General features: G+C 41.9%; 1 long non-coding RNA gene across 1 annotated transcript in view; it reads left to right on the top strand.

Moving 5' to 3' along the window:
* Nucleotides 1–203: 203 nt before the first annotated feature.
* LOC121019152 (uncharacterized) overlaps nucleotides 204–7,818 on the top strand; it is a 27,385-nt gene continuing 19,770 nt past the window's right edge. Inside the window, exon 1 of the long non-coding RNA XR_005785477.1 lies at nucleotides 204–269. This is a non-coding gene — a long non-coding RNA (uncharacterized LOC121019152). The remainder of the gene's footprint in view (nucleotides 270–7,818) is intronic.

The following is a 7,818-nucleotide window of genomic DNA, read 5'->3' as shown; positions in this document are numbered from 1 at the left end:
AGCAAAATTTTTGTACCATACTCACCCACAAAATGAAATTATAAAAACACCTTCACGCTGATGAAGCGGATAGCAGGCACCCCAGGCCACCTTTAGAGCAGGGTATGTGCGTGCGTGCGTGTGCGCGCGTGGAGGCACGTGCGTATGTGCACGTGCGTGCGTGCGTGCGTGCGTATATATGAGCTTGAGCGCTGCTGGGGCGCGGCCGCGGCTCCAGAGCTTCCTGAGGAGAGCGTGGGAGGGCGGTGGAGACTTTGAATTCAAGAGCTGTGAGTCCTCATTCGTTCATTTACATTTTCTCTCATTACCTACTACTTTACCCCAGCTAAAGTCCGGTAACTGTGGTTATTTCTGGAAGGTGGGATTTGGTACTATGCCTGTTTGAAATACATGTTTTTACTTCTCATTTTTTTTTTCTTTTTCTGAACACGTTTTTGTAATGAAATGAAACCATTTAATCAAATACCAGAACTTCAGAGTCACCTGGGAACTTAAAACGCTCAGGCGCCATTCCCAGGTATTGCGTTACCTTGGTTTGGGGTGGGGTCGCGGAATGGTTAGCATTTAGATTTTCCCGTTGATTCTTGCGTGCAGCTAGAATTAAGAATCCCAGTCTAGGAGAGTGGTTCTCAAACCTGTATGCAGGTTGTAAGCCCTTGAGGAACTTCAAAAAACACTGATAACCTGGTTCCACCTGCAGAAGTTCTGATTTAATTGGTCTGGAGTGCAGCTGGCGCTTGTAGAACATTAACAGGTCCCCAGGTGATTCAAGCATTAGAAGGATTGGGTGGTGTCTCAGAAATTTTTGGGGAGGCATTTTATCTTATCAAGCACCTCCTGGCAATTGAGAATTACTGAGATGATATTACTCTAAACTTTGAGCCCAACTGATCAGAGTCCTAGAAACAAGGGGCCATCCCCTCGCGGTGCAGTAACAATCAAAATTACAAGAACACTAATTATAAAGATAAGCTTGCATTTTTAATTGTTGGGAAAAGATGAGCGTGAAGGAGATTTTGCTTATTAAGACTGCTTTACCTTCATAAACGGTAAGTAGATTCATAAGGAGTAAGGAGCTGCCACTGGAGTGCAAACGGTCCTATGAAGTAGGTACTAATAACTGCGTTTTTAGCCTCCAATTACTTTCACCTTTTCTTCTGCCTTTTTCTGGGGGTGGTGGGTGGGTGGGGAGGGCCTCCTCACACTTTATCTTAACAGACTCTCACTACTGTGATGACCCGGTTGAATGCTTAATTTTCTTTTGTTAGACCAGCCTGCATGCTTTTTAGTGTACTAAAAATATGGAATGACTGCTCACTTTGTCGTGACAAAAGGCCTTCCTGGAATTGTGAGCACCTGAGCTCTCCAGCGTGATGACTGCTAGAAAGGGTCTAGAGGTGGGTTTACAGAGATGGGCTCTTTAGCAGTGAGGCAGGCCCTGGTGAGTCTGAAGAGCATCCTAGTCACAGCCATTTCTAGCTTCCTGCTTCTCTACAGAAGCCACTTGGGAGCAGTATGGCCTTGCCTATGAGGGAAGCTTAGGGAACCTGCCTGGAACTGGCCAGCACATCCAGGGATCCTGGAGCCCCTGGCTGATGACAAGTGAAATATTTCACAGAATATAAATCTTTCAACTTGCAAATGCTCCTTTGGTGAGAAATCAGACAGTGGGTAAAGAGTGGGCAGAATCCTTGCATCAGTGAATAAAAAAGTAAAGGATGGCGCTTCCTGCCTTTGTTCTGTGATGTGATAGTAAGAGGTTTGTGGGAAAGAAGATTCTTTGGTTGTGATGGGTTCGTTGGCCATAATGGGCTCCTGAATGAGAGGTACTGGTACCTCTCTTTATCTCAATGACAAAAGAAACAACACAGGGATGGGGGGGGTGGGGGGAGAGAGAGAAAGCAAGCAAGCTATGCCTGATGTAATATGACTCAGGGCCTTTCAATTCTGTTTTCATAAGAAATAGTATGAACATTTCAATCTTCTATATTTGTGCTGGTTCTTTGAACTAGATTCTTTATCATGAATGTGTCTCACTTCCAAGGAGATCATGTCTAAAGTATTATTTTGCAAAATTATTATAAAGTGTGAGTGTGTCATTGTGTTTCCAATTTTTTTTGGCTCTGTATAGTCCTGCTTTCAGAATCTATTTAGAAAGGGAGAGAAAAAAGGATATACAGGGAGTTGGAGGTGAAAATCTAGGGAGCAGATGGGTAGAGATGCAGGAAAGAGAAGTGGCATGACTAGAAGGTTCCCATCCAAATTACCAACGTCACAGAACGTAGGTATTAAAGTGTGAACCCCTTAGCTTGGTTTATTGGTTGGTTGTGAACTACCATTATGAGTAATTACCTTTTCCAGGTATTACTCAACCACAGCATTTGCTTAATCCCATTGAAGTTATCAAACCCTTGCTGAGAATAAACCCAGCTTTGGGAGGAGAGCAGGAGGAGTTGAGAACAAACAGGTCCTGTTGGCAGTTTCAGCCTCTCCCTTAAAGCACAAGGAGGTAAGGACCACCTAACTGCCTGCTCTATTGTTGTGCACCTGGGGTGAATTCCATAGGTTGTGAGATGCACTCAGCAGAGGTGGCATCCAGGCCCTGGAGATCCAGGGCTCACAGCCAGGCGGGACCAAGAACATGAGCCTGCCTGCCTCCCTTATGGTTCCTCTCCCAAGGTCGGAACTAGCCAGTTCCAGCTGGGCCAAGTGATATGTTTCCTTCTTGGCAGTCTTGGGAACTTCCCACATTACAGGCTAGAAGAGGCTCCTGTACACTCCGGGGCTGATATGGTATTTCTGGAATTCTGACAGATCTTGGGCTTCTCTTGAGCAAAACGGAGATTTCTAGACATCCTCTAGCTGAGTTTAGCCTAAAAGTTAGCAATCCATCCCACAGCTGTTTCTCCAGTTGCATCCCCAGTGAAATGTGGAAGCAAAAGAATTTGAATTTCATGAGTCTGACTGATAAGGATCAGAAGTCAATTGGACATTAGACCTGCAAGAAAATACTTCATCACAGGGCAAGATGGACTGCCACAAAGTTTTAGGGGTTCTACAAAAACAGTGAAGCAAGAGCTAGTCTTGGAAACATATAAATAGTCCATTAAGTATCATGACACAGGAAGTTCAAATAGATGTAAGCCATCAAGACTTGCACAATGACTTTATACATTGTTTGATATGGCAGCATTTATACTGGCAGCCAGTCTTTATTCTTGCCTGGCTGTAGCATGTAGGGGACTATGCTCAGTATGTTAGATGTATTTTCTTATTTAATCCTTACAACAACCTTACAAGGTAGGTATCCTTACATCTCTATTGTGCAGATGTAAACATTTTCTTTGGGGAGGTTAAATCCAGTATGTAGCCTTACCTGGATGGTAGATGGAAGAGCCTTTGGAGCTTGTGTTCTTATAGCCCCATCCCCCTTTTAGAAGTTCTTTGAGGGGATACTCCAGGGTGATGAGCCTCATGGATTTTTCTACCAAGGGCTGGTGGATGTGAGAGAAAAACCCTTTTAATTAATTAATTAATTAAAAAATGTAAAAATCCCTTTTAATTTAGATTGTGCCAACAAGTTAGTTGTGGGTCTATAGGGATGAGAGACTCTAGCTCTTCAACAAGATGGTAGGTGAGATGAAAAACTGCTTCTTGAATTCTAATTGCCTTAAATAGCAATGTTGAATTTTCATGTGGGGTTCTTCCTATTTGTGGGTTTGGACCAACTTTCTCTTGAAAGAAAGCAAGCTGAGAAATGTGTAATTCCTAGGAAGAAAAAAAAAACATCTCCTGTGCCCTGATAATAAATCATAAAAACAAAATGAAACAAGTAGCATTCCCTCATTTTGTAGAGGGATATTTTAAGGACTTTTCCCTCTATGCAAACTTTGGGCAGCTTCACCAGATGCTTGGTTAACAAGAGCACCAGTGGTGCTGGCTCTGAATGACCAGACTCCATGGCAGGGCATCTTGGTAGGTTAGTGTAGGGAACAACATGGTGGCCTGGAACAGCTGGTTCTAGTTTTGGCACCAAAAAGTTTCATGATTTGAACCAGCCCCCATCATCTTCCCTCAGCTTGCCTAACTGGTTTGTTATGGCAGTAAGACTGATTGTCCTACTCACCTTGATGGTAATACATGTTCCTGGGGAAACATATAATGTAAGTTCAGCCTGTAACTTTTATGTTGTGCCACTCATTTGTTCATTGTAAGTGCTTAGATGAGACTTTGTGTATGTCAGGTCCTGTGCTTTATTTTAATTCATTTAATTCTTTCAACAATCCCATAAGGAATATTATTACCCTGATTTTTTCAGATGATAAAGTGGTAACACATGGGAGTTGATTTGCTCAGGATTACTCACAAGTAGTATGTGGTACAGTCACACTTGAACCCAGGTCATTTGATCCTGGATAGTGTGTTTTTAACATCTGTGCTTTATTTCTTCTCCATCTGATCTCCTACAAAGTATAATTAGTTTTAACATATTTCTTTGGGGGTTGGATTCTTGTATTTCTGAATAAAGAGGTGATTAAGTTTGTGCATCCTAAGGGAGGCTAGAACTAGAGGTTGATTATTGCAAGACCCTGTGGCCTTCAGATTTCAGAATCTTGCCTGTGGAAGATCTGGAGAGGTTTGAGGACTTTGGATGTTTTCATCTTATGTGTTCCAGATGTACTACTTTTTTCCCCTAAATAATATTTTAAATCCCAGTGTTAATTTTTGTTGATTGTAAAGTTACTGCATAGTAATATCACTTATTTATATCATCAATGGTATACATGTGACCAACAGCTGAGTTCCTCCTGCAGCAATTATGGGTGGGGCCCTCAACATCCAGCAGAATGTGGGAATGTTATAATCAGCATTCATCACAAATCTATTTTATTTGTTTTTATTAATTTTTTCTATATTACAACATGTGTTCAGTGAGGAGCAAATAAATAATGCCAAAAGCCAAAAGAAGAGAGATAGTCATCCAGAATTGTACCATTCTGTGATAGCTGTACCAAAGCAATATCTTCAGAGTTTTGTTCATAAGAAGCTGTGATTCAAGAATTTTATACCCAGCCAGATTGTCTTTCATGTGTGAAAGCAACAGATATATTATCTGATAGGCAATGTTTCAGAAAATTTCTATGATAGGCAGTCCTCCTGGGGAAGGTTTTACTTGTTTGTCTCTTTTGAAAACAGTGCTTGAAGATAAATTCCAAATGACTAAGAGATGGTTGATTTTACACTGAGTAATCAAAATAGAGCCAGAGTATAAAAAGGCCAGGGGAAAACATTTAAACCAATTAATATATGTCTATTTATATACCTAGATAATTATAAATAATAATTAGGGATTACATATAAAAATATGCAATTGTATTTCTGCTTACAAACTGAAAGCAAATGTAAAAAATCATTCTTAGAAGATACATAATATAACAATTATGTGGTAATCTGTATCTGTACCTCCAGATTGTGTCAGCAAAGTCTGAGAAGGAAGTTCTGTGAATCGGGGGGCCGGGGGGTGGAGAAGAAGGAGCCAATTCTCCCTAAACTTGTTGTGCTGCTAAGTCTGGTTCACTTTCTCAAAGTACTCTGATGAAGAGAAGTATATTGTCCTGTCTGCATATGTCTGGTGTCTGAGTGCCCAGCTTGTGCTAGAGATTAGAAGACAATTTTTGTTTGGTTTTCTCTGTGTTTTGTCTGAAAGCCATAGTCATAAGTTGAAGCTAGAATTATAGATGTGAATATGTTTCCCTTTGAGTAACAAACTAAATAAATTGGAATTTCCCAAAAGACAGTGTTCTCTAATTCAGATTGAATTTATATCCAATACTTCTTGAACGTAGCTTTCTTATAACATGGAGGGTACTGGCACTGGACACAGCTTCTTTTGGAAATGTTGCTGTTGTAATTTGTAATATTCTTTGTGTGTGTGTTTTGTGTGTGTGTGTGTGTGTGTGTGAGAGAGAGAGAGATAGGTGGAGGGAGGGCCAGGAGGCATTCACAAAGTGTTCAGATGAGGAGTGGTTAGAATTCTTCCACTAGTAGGCCCCTTGCAGGAAGCCTAATCAACACTTCAGTGAGGAAATTAGCAGCCTTTCTCCTGGCCCGACTGCTGCTTCTCCTGGTGGTGGGAAGGTTGTCAAGCCTCATTACTAGAAAGTTCATCCTGTTAGATTTCCACTTAGAGCAGGAGGATGTGTTAGGAAATAGCTCAGACTCTGTGGCCATTCTGACATCAGATTTAGACAATGACATTCCAAGTGGTGGTCAGGGAGTTTTTATAGCTTCATTTAAAAATGTGATAATTAATAACTGACTTAAGTCACCACATGTATGTACTACTGGATTAGATACGGCAGATTTAATCTTGACTAAATAATGAAATGAGGGTGGCATGTGTTTTAGGGTCGAAACAGAAGTAGAAACAAAGCCAGAAATGGGCAAAGGCTTGAAATATAATTTATTATATACACTAGCTAAGCCATACTGCATTAATAAATGAACTGAGAAATCTTGGGGGTTAAGACAAAAAAGGCTTCTTTCTTGCTTTTATAAAGTCCAATATGGGGTAGGTGATTTTCTGGGCAATACTCCCTTTACCTTGTTATGCAGCCATCTCAACAGGTGGCTTCTGGGAATGCCAAAGCAAAGGACTAGAGATTAGATTTTTATGCCATAGTACAGAAGAAACACGTATCACTTCACACATTTTATTGGCTATGACTAGTCACATGGCCGCCTAACTTTGAGGGAGCTAAGAAGTGTAGAGTCTCTGTGTGTCCAAGAAGGGGAGAAAAACTGGGTGTGTGTGAGCACTGCATGCCTTTTCTCCACGTAGGTGGTTAGGACAAATAGTTGGAGTGGAATCCAGGAAATAGAGTCTGATACTATGGATATTCAGCAGAGGATGCAGAATTCCTATGGACTTAGGTATGGACCACTGCTTTCTTCCTTGCAACAATGACAACTTGCAAGTCCTGGGATCACCTATGCTTAAAGAGATGGCACAATCCCCTACTTCCAGCTTCTGGCCATGGGCCAACTTCAACGTGGATTGATAGGTGTTGAGCCTGATAAGATGATAGTAAGTTTTTATTAAATGAAACCCCTTGTTTGTATACCTTCCTTGGCTACTGGCCCTGACTTAGAGGGGCCATCTGTTGTTCAGCTCTGCGTTCCTTACTCCCAATGTTGACATCATCCTGGCTTTGCAGTGGTAAGCCTGGGTCCAGGCCCTCACTCTGTCTGTGAGGGTGTAGTTAGACGCACCAGTACAAATTTCTTCAGACCTCCAAATTTCCTCTTGCTGTACTGCTATAGAATGCTGAGACAAAACTTATATCAGCAGAGAGGGCCTCTGTCCTCACTGGTTTTATACAGTGTGGTGGTTGAGAGTCACTCCAGGAGACAGGGGGCTTGTGTCCAAATACTGCTTCTGTTACTAGAAAACAGACTCTGAATGAGTGACTTAACCTCTCTGTGCTTCAGTTTTCTCATTTGTAGGAATAATAATACTACCCACCACTTAGAGTTGTTATGACCATTACATGAGTTAGTACATGAGAAGGACTTAGAGCAGTGCTGGGTGAGTGAGAAGTGATGAAAGAACACTAGCAGGGCATCTGGGTGGCTCAGTCAGTTGAGTGACCCTTGGTTTCGGCTCAGGTCATGATCTCATGGTTTGTGAGTTTGAGCTCTGTGCTGACAGTGTGGCACCTGCTTGGGATTCTCTCTCCCTGCCCCTCTCTCATCCTCTCTGCCTCCTTCCCTCTCTCCCTCTGTCTCTCTCCCTCTGTCTCTCTCCCTCTGTCTCTC

Source organism: Herpailurus yagouaroundi, unplaced genomic scaffold, assembly GCF_014898765.1.
Source record: "Herpailurus yagouaroundi ecotype Mexico unplaced genomic scaffold, PumYag 221, whole genome shotgun sequence".
Taxonomy (NCBI): domain Eukaryota; kingdom Metazoa; phylum Chordata; class Mammalia; order Carnivora; family Felidae; genus Herpailurus; species Herpailurus yagouaroundi.
This window is presented reverse-complemented; position numbering and strand designations above follow the sequence as displayed.